We start from the raw sequence: 12,006 nt of genomic DNA on the forward strand, positions 1-12,006 counted from the left end.
CTTAATGCACATCCCATGTGGGTGGCAAGACTAGTCTGAGCCCTTTCGCGCCAGCTCTTGCCCAAAGTCGGGCTTCATCCTTGATCATGGAGACCAGGGAGGGAACAGAGGGCTGGTTACCCTAGAATATGCAGTCATTTCGATGTTTCCAAATCATCCAAGGGGTGAGTAGCACGGCAGAGGCGAGTCCTTTGCGAAGCAGTTTGGGAGCCTGCTGTTTGGCCTGCAACCACCAGTCCATGAGGGTGTCCTCACCATTAGGTGCTCTTGCTGCCATCCTGAGCCAAGCAAGCACTTCATGCCGGACAGTCTTAGTGAAAGGGCATTCGAGCATCAGGTGGCGCATTGTTTCAGGTGCCTGGTCGCAGAGAGGGCATCGTGTGTGATGTTGCAGGCCGTGTCTTGCGAGGCGTTCCGCGGTCCAACACCTGTCCAAATTTGCTAGCCAATGGAAGAATTTGACACACGGTGGCGCCCATGTTTTCCAGATTAGCTTCCAGGAGTGGCAAGTGACCGATCCATGGAAGGTTGCTAGGTACGCAGAATGAGCAGAGTAGCGGCCATCATTAGTCCACTTCCAAAGCAATTGGTCTGGCTCGTCGATGAGGGCGGTGTTCTAGATAGCAAGCCAGAGCTGCAGGCATTGCCCAATCTCAGTGATGCCAAGGACGCCCTGAATGTCCCTGTCCCAGCTGTTGCCGGTTAGGCCTGTTGTGACGGTCGTGGCCTTGCGTCGCCGCTTGGGGATGCAGTTGTACAGTTCCGGCGCCAACTCGTAGACCACACAACTGCGCAACCGTGGATCCATCGATCCTCCAGAAGAGGGCTTTGCTGCTATTCCCAACCTTCATGGAAGTCGAGGCAAAGAACCAGGCATGCTCGTCGGAAGAGAATTGTAGGTCCAGTCTGTTAGGTTCATCTCTCCGCGTGGTGCCCAACGGCCCACCGGATTCCCTTCACTGCGCCCTGATCGGGGGTGCCCAACCTCTATCTGGTTGGTGGGCCCCTGTCGCCGCGCTATATAGATAGGTGAGGGCTAGATGCACGAGTCACGAGGTTCCCCGTGATTGCCAAACACCCCACCGACAAACCCCTTCCGATCGGGGGCTAGCGCGTGCCGACGGGAAGCTCCACCGCTGCCGCATCTCGCACACGCCACAACGGTCGCCACCATGTCGACACCGTCAGGTTCATCCTCACAAGGAGAAGGTAGACCGTCTCTCCCTCTCGATCCCTCTCCCTAGCTCGTAGTACACAAATAGTAATAGCTTCTACCCGCATAAGATCCTACTACCCTAGTTGATCCATAGTTTTAACATTGGTATCACAGCATGGTTAGTGTGTAGATCTTGTGTTTTTCGGGTAGAAAAGATGAACATCAAACCCTAGATCAACCCCACTGAAACCCTAACCCTAATTTTGAAAATGGGAAAGGGAAAAGAAAAAGTCTTACCGGCTAGGGCCTCGAGCTCGCCGGCAAAGTAGCGCCGCCCAACCCCACCGGCTGTTGCTGCTGTTTGTGGCGGAGCAAAAGGCACCTCCGCCTGAGCCGCTTGATGGCAACACGTTCACCGTTGGGTTCTCTCGCACACCGGCAAGAGGGCTAGGGAGGGCGCCACAACCGTTCTCCATTGGCCCACCGGGCGCTGAGCTAGGGGCAGTGGATGGAGAAGAAGAAAGAAAGGAGGGGGAAGGCGAAAGCTCGTCGGTAGGGGTTGAAACGCTGCTACCGGAGGGCGGCGCGCGCAGTTTTCTCTCAACTGCCAGAGAAGCGCGGGGCGCAGAGAGACGCGGGGCGGGGGCGAAATGCGGCCACGTGAGAATGACGCACGACCGTCGGATCTCATCTGATGGCTAGGAGCGAGCTGGCGCGCAGAATGGCCATCGGCCGCGTTGACAGGCCGCTAGCAGGCCGTGGGTCGTGAGCCAGTAGGCCGCAAATCCACGCGCAGAGCGGCACGCAAATAAAATTTCTCGCGTGGGCTATGGTCCACGGGAGAAAATGGGCCTACGTACAATTTTCTGTTAATTTAATTTCCATAGCATTTTAAGCAGTTTTGGGCTATTTTTCTGGCCAAATTTTGTCTAGATTTTTTCTGAATAAATAGGACCAACGAAATATTTGTTCAGGAATTAAAAAGTGAAAGTTTATTGCTCTAAAAAGTTCAAAGTTTAAAGTTTGAATTCAAAGTTTCCGCAGCAAATAGTTAAAGAGGCATTTTAAATTTGAAAAATGCAAAAGTGATGATTAAAATTTAAAACTTGAATAAAAGTGATAGTTGAAACAATTATGATTCTGTGATTTTATGACCAACGTTATTAATGGCATGATCATGTTTTTGTTGCAATGATATGTGCATTTATCTCTATTTCTACCCAATGGTGATATAGTTTTATTTGCATTAAGAGTTGCATGTCTTAATTCGGAGCAACGTTGAATTATAATATGCAATTGTACGTTCTCACTCAGGAGGGTACTACTTGATGAGCTGCATCAAGGACGTTCCCACCCTAAGAGGGGACAACTACACTGAATGAAGGAAGAAGGTGGATTTCTCCTTCGTATGTGCCGAGGTGGACAGGGTGCTTAAAACACCGCAACCCACAAAGCGTGCTGATCATATAAGAGATAACAAGGATACTGATGATGCGTGGCAGAAAAAGAAAAGATACCATGCTCGTATGGAGATGGGCTGCACTTTAGAGAACCAAAAGTGGCTGACAGCCAGTAAGAAATGCATGGCATTTATAAACAACACAATCGAGAACGCCATCGTGGGCTCAATTGCAGAGTGTGCTTCCATTGGGGAGTACTTGGAAAAGATAAAGAGCCAGTTCAATGGTTCTTCAAAAACCATGCTTCTGTTATGTTTGGTGCTTCTCCATGAAATAGCTCCCCCTGCGAGAGTGAACACTGATGACCCACAAGTATAGGGGATCGCAACAGTCTTCGAGGGAAGTAAAACCCAATTTATTGATTCGACACAAGGGGAGCCAAAGAATATTTGTAAGCCTTAACAGCAGAGTTGTCAATTCAGCTGCACCTGGAAACAGACTTGCTCGCAAGAATTTATCAGTAGCAACAGTTTTATAGCAGTAGCAGTGGTGAAATATAAGCAGCAGTGTAATAAAGACAGCAGTAGTGATTATAGTAAACAACAAGATTAAAATACTGTAGGCATAGGGATGGATGAACGGGCGCTGCATGGATAAGATAACTCATGTAATAATCAAGACAAGGCATTTGCAGATAATAATAAAACAGTATCCAAGTACTAAACAACCATAGGCATGTCTTCCGTATATAGTCGTACGTGCTCGCAATGAGAAACTTGCACAACATCTTTTGTCCTACCAGCCGGTGGCAGCCGGGCCTCTAGGGAAACTACTGGTAATTAAGGTACTCCTTTTAATAGAGTACCGGAGCAAAGCATTAACACTCCGTGAACACATGTGATCCTCATATCACAGCCTTCCCCTCCGGTTGTCCCAATTTCTGTCACTTTGGGGCCTCGGGTTCCGGACAGCAATATGTGTATATAACTTGCAGGTAAGATCATAAAACAATGAATATCATCATGAATCAATAACATGTTGAGATATGAAATCATGGCACTCGGGCCCTAGTGACAAGCATTAAGCATAACAAGTTGCAACAATATCATAAAAGTACCAACAACGGATACTAGGCACTATGCCCTAACAATCTTATGGCTATTACATGAACAATCTCATCCAATCCCTACCATCCCCTTCAGCCTACAGCGAGGGATTTACTCACACATGGATGGGGGAACATGGATGGTCGATGGAGAGGCGTTGGTGGTGATGATGGCGATGATCTCCTCCAATTCCCCGTCCCGGCAGGGTGCCAGAACGGAGTTTCTGGTCCCTAAATTGGGTTTCGCGATGGCGGCGGAGTTCTGGATGTCATCTCGCAGATTGGTCGAACGCCCCCGTGCGTTTTTAGGTCAAGGGCTTTAATTAGTCCAGAGGGGAGCGTCGGGGGCTGGCCGAGGCGGCGTCACCATAGGGCGGCGCGGTCCAGGGGCCCACCGCGCCGCCATATGGTGTGCGCACCTCGTGGCCCCCCTCCGTCTCGTCTTCTGGCTCCGTAAGTCTTCTCTGAAAATAGGCCCATTGCAATTATTTCTGGGGATTTTCCTGAAAGTTGATTTTCTGCACAAAAATGAGACACCAGGGCAATTCTGCTGAAAACAGCGTTAGTCCGTGTTAGTTGTATCCAAAATACACAAATTAGAGGCAAAACAATAGCAAAAGTGTTCGGGAAAGTAGATACGTTTTGGACGTATCAACTCCCCCAAGCTTAGCTTATTGCTTGTCCTCAAGCAATTCAGTTAACAACTGAGTGCGATAAAAGAACTTTCGCGAACACATTTGCTCATATGATGTAAATATTCTCATTATATGGACGAGTACTCAGGCAATTCATAATAAGATAAATGCAAATAAAGTCATCTAATAGTTATGTCAATCATGAAAAAGATACCAACAAACTAATAATAAGCATCATGAATCATATCTATCAGCAGGATTGCAATGTTCATGAAAAGATATGATAAAGTGGTATCTCGCTTGCCCGTATTTGTAGAGCAAAACAGAAATGCCCAGGCACCTCTGAAATTTATGGAAAGACTAGAAGTAAAGATTATCAAAGATAAAAGCATCAAAGTTATACCGCAGTTAACCATATTCTGGGACAAGCATATTACACTAAGAATGATAATTATGCTCTCAAGAAGGTGCTCAAAGAAAGGATGGTGACTCAACATAAAAGTAAAAGATTGACCCTTCGCAGAGGGAAGCGGGGATTAACATGTGCTAGAGCTTTTCACTTTTAAAACAGAAATAAAATTGTTTTGAGAAGTGTTTGTTGTTGTCAACGAATGATAGTGGGTACTCTAACTACCTTGTCAACCAGACTTTCAAAAGCGGCTCCCATGAAGGACGTTATCTCTACCAGCAAGGTAGATCATCCCTCTTCTCTTTTGTTTACACATGTATTTTAGTTTCATTATGGATGACACTCCCCCAACCTTTGCTTACACAAGCCATGGCTAACCGAATCCTCGGGTGCCTTCCAACATTCTCATACCATGGAGGAGTGTCTATTTGCAAATTAAGTTGCTTACTGATAAATCAGGGCAAAACATGTGAAGAGAATTATTAATAAAAGTTAATTAATTGGGGCTGGGTACCCCGTTGCCAGCTCTTTTTGCAAAATTATTGGATAAGCGGGTGTGCCACTAGTCCATTGGTGAAAGTCTGTCTGGAGTAAATGACAAGGTTGAAAGATAAAACACCACATACTTCCTCATGAGCTATAAAACATTGACACAAATTGAGAAGTATGATAACCCACAAGTATAGGGGATCGCGTGTAGCCTTTTCGATAAGTAAGAGTGTCGAACCCAACTAGGAGCTAAAGGTAGGATAAACATTCTCTCAAGTTCTATCAACCACAGATACAACTCTACGCACACTAAGCGTTTGCAATATCTAGGAAATAAAACTAGAGCGATAACGGGTATGAGAGGTGACTTTGCAGAACAATAAAATACACGAAATAAATGTTAGTGCTGCAGCAATAAAACAAACTAAACTAACAGTACCATGAGTGTGGAAAGGCGGTGGTAATAGTGGTGGCTTTGTCCAAGATCAATTAGTGAAGATCTTGGGTTCAATGTCTTCGATGCAGCTTTCTATGTAGGAGCGGCTAAATATACATGCTCTCCCTCCGGGATTACAAGTACTATATGATTGGCTTGCTAGCAAACATCCGTAAATACTAGCAAGCATTAAGGTTTCACCAACCATAGCCTTAAGTAAATGGTCCTCTTACTCCCATACATGCAACTATCCGGTTCGCGTCCTTAGGTTTCTATCACTCCGGCAAAACTTCCCCCTTCTAGTATACAAGTACTACCAACCCTATGGTGCTTGATCCATGCGCGCACAAATATAATGGGCACCAAGGATGGTAACATATCAACATACAACTCTAATGAACCAAAGAGAAACAACCAATCAATAAAAGAACAAATAAACTATGGCAACATGACATAGATCATAGGATTATAACTTATAGCATCAAACACCATGTTTACATAGGGCGGTACAGAGGTTTGTGAGAGGATGGACCACTGAATACAATGAGGAGTTGGTGATGAAGATGGCGGTGAAGACGTTGGAGGGCTCAGCGAGGAGCACCGGGAGGCGGAGGCGGAGGCGTGGGCGGCGCTGGCGACAGCGCGGGGGACTCCTTCCCGCCGCCGGCATCATGGGGAAGCGCCGCCCCTTAGCCTTCTTCTTCCTTGAGTTGGTGCTGGTGTAGATGAGTGTTTCCCCCTCTTTGGCTGCTGCCAAGGAGAAGGATTTTCGTGACAATGCTTGGGGGCCTCCAAAAATAGGGTTTCCCATCAATATATAGTGTTGGAGATGCAATCTAGGCCATGGGATGGATGCCCCTTTGATCCAAGGGCTCTTGGGCACCTCTAGAACCTTCCTAGGACTTCCCTCTGTCCTTCATGAGCCTCACAACTCGTGGCTGGGCCGAAATATCCAGGTATGGAAAGAGTTTGTGTCAAATACGTCACCAACTTTCGGAGTCCCGAGACTGCACGAACCTCCGCAGTAATTCTGCTTTCTCGGATGCATCCGTTGTCCGTTCTGGACGAATAAGATGTCCAAATTGTTCGGTTTGCAATTTTCTACAACTTTGTAGTTTACGACTTTTCCATTGCACGTCGTTTTGATGGAGTTTCGAAGCGATCTTTGAAAAGTGTTCAGCAGGGACAGATTCCGGGAAATTCCAGATTTCACCATAATGAGCTATTTCCTTCCATATTTGCCTATTTCCTCCACAACAAAGTTGAAACCAAGAACGTGTGCACTTTTGCAACTATTAATAGGTTAGTCCCTTAAAACATATAGTAATTGGTGTAAAACAAGCATGGAACATCAAAAATTATAGATACGTTTGCGACGTATCAACATCCCCAAGCTTAACTCCTGCTCGTCCTCGAGTTGGTAAGTGATAAAAAGAATAATTTTTGAGGTGACATGAACCTTCAAAGTTCAAAGGATGACCAGATACAAATAATTTAAGAACAATTAATAACACATTCATGATTCAATCAATAATAATTTTGGGACCATGCACATAGAACTAAGAATGACAACTATGCTCTGATAAGACGGTGCATATAACTTAGAAGATGAAGACTCAACATAAAAGTAAAAGAATGGCCCTTCGCGAGAGGAAGCGAGAGATTAAACATGTGCTAGAGCTTTTTATTTTGAAAACATAGAGATATAAAATTTTAAGAGAGGCAATTGTGTCAACGGTAGCAATAAGTAATATAGGTTATGTATAAAACTTCCTATAAGTTGCAAGCCTCATGCATCGAATACTAATAGTGCCCGCACCTTGTCCTAATTAGCTCGGATTTCCACGGATTATCATCGCATTACATATGTTTCAACCAAGTTTCACAAAGGGGTACCTCCATGCCACCTGTACAAAGGTCTAAGGAGAAAGTTCGCATTGGATTTCTCGCTTTTGATTATTCTCAACTTAGACATCCATACCGGGACAACATGGACAACGAGACAAATGGACTCCTCTTTAAGTTTAAAGCTTTTGGCAACATAAATTTCTCATAAGAGATTTTTGAGGTTTTAATGTCCATGCTTGAAACTTCCACCATGTAAACATGGCTTTGGTTAGCGGCCCAATATTCTTCTCTAACAATATGCATACTCTAACCTTTTATCATGGTTATCTCCTTTACTTCGAGACAAGACGGACATGCATAGTAACTCACATGATATTTATCAAAAATATGATGATGGTGTCCCCATGTCAGCATGGTTGCCACACAACAAGAAGCTTATAAGAACTAAGATACATAAGTGACATATTCCTCACCACAATATTTTTTTAGGCTACTTTCCCATGAGCTATGTATTGCAAAAACAAGGAATTATTTTGAAGGTTTTAAAGGTATCACATGTAAATTTACTTGGAGTGGCGGTGAAATACCACATATAGGTAGGTATATATGGTGGACACTTTTGGCATATTTTGGTTTTTGGTGGTTGGATGCACGAGTAGAGATCATACTCAGTACAGAATGAAGGCTAGCAAAAAGAAAGATAGCAACCAACTAAGAGAGAAATAATGGTCATAATCATGCATAGCGACAAAACTTATTAATTAAAGCATATGATGATATTAAAAGTCTAAACTAAATGATCAATTCAACCCAATTGAAACATCAGAGGAGATCTTCCATTTGCATCACTATTAATATGAAACCTTTTTACTCGTATCCAACACCAATCAACTTATTTGAAACAACTCTCATTTATAATATTCATTAAAGATCAGAGAGCTAATCATATATAACTGAAGCATACTAACAAGCTCTGAACAAAATAGGAGTGAAAAACCAGAGCTAAACGCAGTACTAGCAAAAATAAAACGCTCGTTGAACAATAAGAGTGAAAACTAGAGCGTTCATACAATTAAAACGGAGCGTGTCTCTCTCCCAAAACAAACATGGTATGATGGTGCCTACTTTATTGAAAATAAAATACACAACAGAAAATAAAGACGCTCCAAGAATAACACATAGTATATGAAGCAATAAAAATATAGTGAACGAAACATGACTCGATATTTTTATTGATGAAGAAGGGATGCCTTGGGTATCCCCAAGCTTTGACGCTTGTACTTCTTGAATATATCTTGGGGTGACATGGGCATCCCCAAGCTTGAGCTTTGTCCATTCTTCATCTCATCTCATCATTCTTCTTTCCTACACTTGAAAACTTCCTTCATACAAAACTCATCACAAATCTCATTAGCAGCGTTAGTGCAATGATAATATTAATCAAATCTACAAAATTCAGTATGACATATGAAAAGCATTTTAATAAGCATTAGCTACTGTAGCACAACTTCAATAAGGTTCTTTGATCAAGAGAACTCAAAAAGGTGGGCAAAAAGATGCAAATGCAAAACAGTGCAAGAATCTGTCAAAACAGAACAGTTTGTAAAAATTGATTTTTTAAAAATAGTTATGCTGCGTAACTCGAAAAACTCTGAACTAATGAAAGTTAGATAAATACCTGGAGAAGATGCTCGTAAATTGGCATCTCAAACTTATGTTCTGGTGATTGTTGGCGATTTTTCTCGTGACGAACCAGAAACAGTAAACAAGATTGCAAATCTCCCAAATACCACTTCCTTACCATTAGAGGCAATTCTTGGCACAAAAACAAAAAAAACATGATAAGGAGAGGTCATTACAGTAGTAATGACTTCCAAGACTCAACAAAGCAGTAAATAACAGAAATATAAACATATTGGGTTGTCTCCCATAAAGCTCTTTCTTTATAGCCATTTAAGATGGGCATGATTATTTGATGGAGCTCTCAAACCCCCTTTTTTTTGTTGCTTTCCAATTATAAGTGAAACTGACAAAGAAACAAGAACCAAACAAAGAACCAAATAAAACTAAATAGGATAAAACCAAAGATAATAAAAGCAACTATATACAATGCTTACATGTGGATGGGTAATATTGAGTTTGAAGGAAACAACCTCATGTTGGTTGATGAATAGGGGGATGCCTTGGGCATCCCCAAGCTTAGATATTTGCATCTTCTTGAATATTCTCTTGGGATCCATCTACACATCCCCAATCTTGAGCTCTTGCATCCTCTTGCTCATCTCATATCACCATATTGATTGGAACTTAAAAACTACATCCACATAAAGCTTCACAAAACTCATTAGTAGGTTAGTACTCATTAAATAAAATCCACAAATGTTCAAGTATCCCTATCTATAAAATCTATCAAATATTTAGCCACTGTAATACTGAGGTTTCTTATTATTTCAATCGTACGTCAAAAACGAAGGAAACTTTTGAATCCTAAGTACAATATTTAAACAAAGAGAATAGAAATCTGTCAAAACTGAACACTCTGTAAAGATGTCACTCAATGATATAGTTACGTAGCTCAAATCGAAAAACTCATGATTAATGAAAGACATATCATAACCTCAGGTCTATGCACAAAAAATTTCAGATCAAAATGCCATACTGAGATTTTTCACGAATTTTCGTAGCACAGCACAGGAAATCTGTCTCAACAGAATCAGTCCGTAAAGATTGAATTATTAGATCTGTCTACGTACCTAAAATCAGAAAAGTCAGAACTAACGAAAGTTAGATAGCAAGCACTACTATGCACTCAAGAAATTTCAGATCAAGATCACGTTCTGGTGATTTTTAAAATTTTCTACAGTGGAGCACAGGAAATCTGTTTTCTAGGCAGCATAGTGACAAACTTGCATAACAAACTAGGGGTTATCTATACATTCTATTTACAGCGGGATATGTACACTATATACACTATATACACTATTTACAAGTTTTTAATGAAAAGCTTCCATGGAAAGAATTGTTTTGGTTTCACAGGCATGAACACAAGTGTTCAAGATCGACCCCCATTTCACCATTACTCATCTTTCCAATCACTTTTCTTTTCTGAAAACATTTTTTTATTTTTTTATATAAGAAGTACAACTATTTTTTTTTGTAATTCGCATTCCCTATCCATACAAGAGATAGAGAACAACTAGGTACAGGAAGTAAAACTACTTAGAGATAAAGCAAACAAGTGCACACGAAAATATTCACCTACGCTATGGCTCCCCGGCAACGGCGCCAGAAAAGGTCTTGATAACCCACAAGTATAGGGGATCGCTTGTAGTCTTTTCGATAAGTAAGAGTGTCGAACCCAACGAGGAGCTAAAGGTAGGATAAACATTCTCTCAATTTCTATCAACCACTGATACAACTCTACGCACACTAAGCGTTTGCAATATCTAGGAAATAAAACTAGAGCGATAACAGGTCTGAGAGGTGACTTTGCAGAACAATAAAATACACGGAATAAATGTTAGTGCTGCAGCAATAAAACAAACTAAACTAACAGTACCATGAGTGTGGAAAGGCGGTGGTAATAGTGGTGGCTTTGTCCAAGATCAATTAGTGAAGATCTTGGGTTCAATGTCTTCGATGCAACTTTCTATGTAGGAGAGGCTAAATATACATGCTCTCCCTCCGGGATTACAAGTACTATATGATTGGCTTGCTAGCAAACATCTGTAAATACTAGCAAGCATTAAGGTTTCCCCAACCATAGCCTTAAGTAAATGGTCCTCTTACTCCCATACATGCAACTATCCGGTTCGCGTCCTTAGGTTTCTGTCACTCCGTGAGAACTTCCCCTTCTAGTATACAAGTACTACCAACCCTATGGTGCTTGATCCATGCGCGCACAAATATAATGGGCACCAAGGACGGTAACATATCAACATACAACTCTAATGAACCAAAGAGAAACAACCAATCAATCAAAGAACAAATAAACTATGGCAACATGACATAGATCATAGGATTATAACTTATAGCATCAAACACCATGTTTACATAGGGTGGTACAGAGGTTTGTGAGAGGATGGACCACTGAATACAATGAGGAGTTGGTGATGGAGATGGCGGTGAAGACGTTGGAGGGCTCAGCGAGGAGCGCCGGGAGGCGGAGGCGTGGGCGGCGCGGCGGCGCGGGGGACTCCTTCCCCGCCGCCGGCATCATGGGGGAGCGCCGCACCTTAGCCTTCTTCTTCCTTGAGTTGGTGCTGGTGTAGATGAGTGTTTCCCCCTCCTTGGCTGCTGCCAAGGAGCAGGATTTTCGTGACAATGCTTGGGGGCCTCCAAAAATAGGGTTTCCCATCAATATATAGTGTTGGAGATGCAATCTAGGCCATGGGATGGATGCCCCTTTGATCCAAGGGCTCTTGGGCACCTCTAGAACCTTCCTAGGACTCCCCTCTGCCCTTCATGAGCCTCACAACTCGTGGCTGGGCCGAAATATCGAGGTATGGAAAGAGTTTGTGTAAAATAC

Source organism: Lolium rigidum, chromosome 1 (genome assembly GCF_022539505.1).
Source record: "Lolium rigidum isolate FL_2022 chromosome 1, APGP_CSIRO_Lrig_0.1, whole genome shotgun sequence".
Classification (NCBI taxonomy): Eukaryota; Viridiplantae; Streptophyta; class Magnoliopsida; order Poales; family Poaceae; genus Lolium; species Lolium rigidum.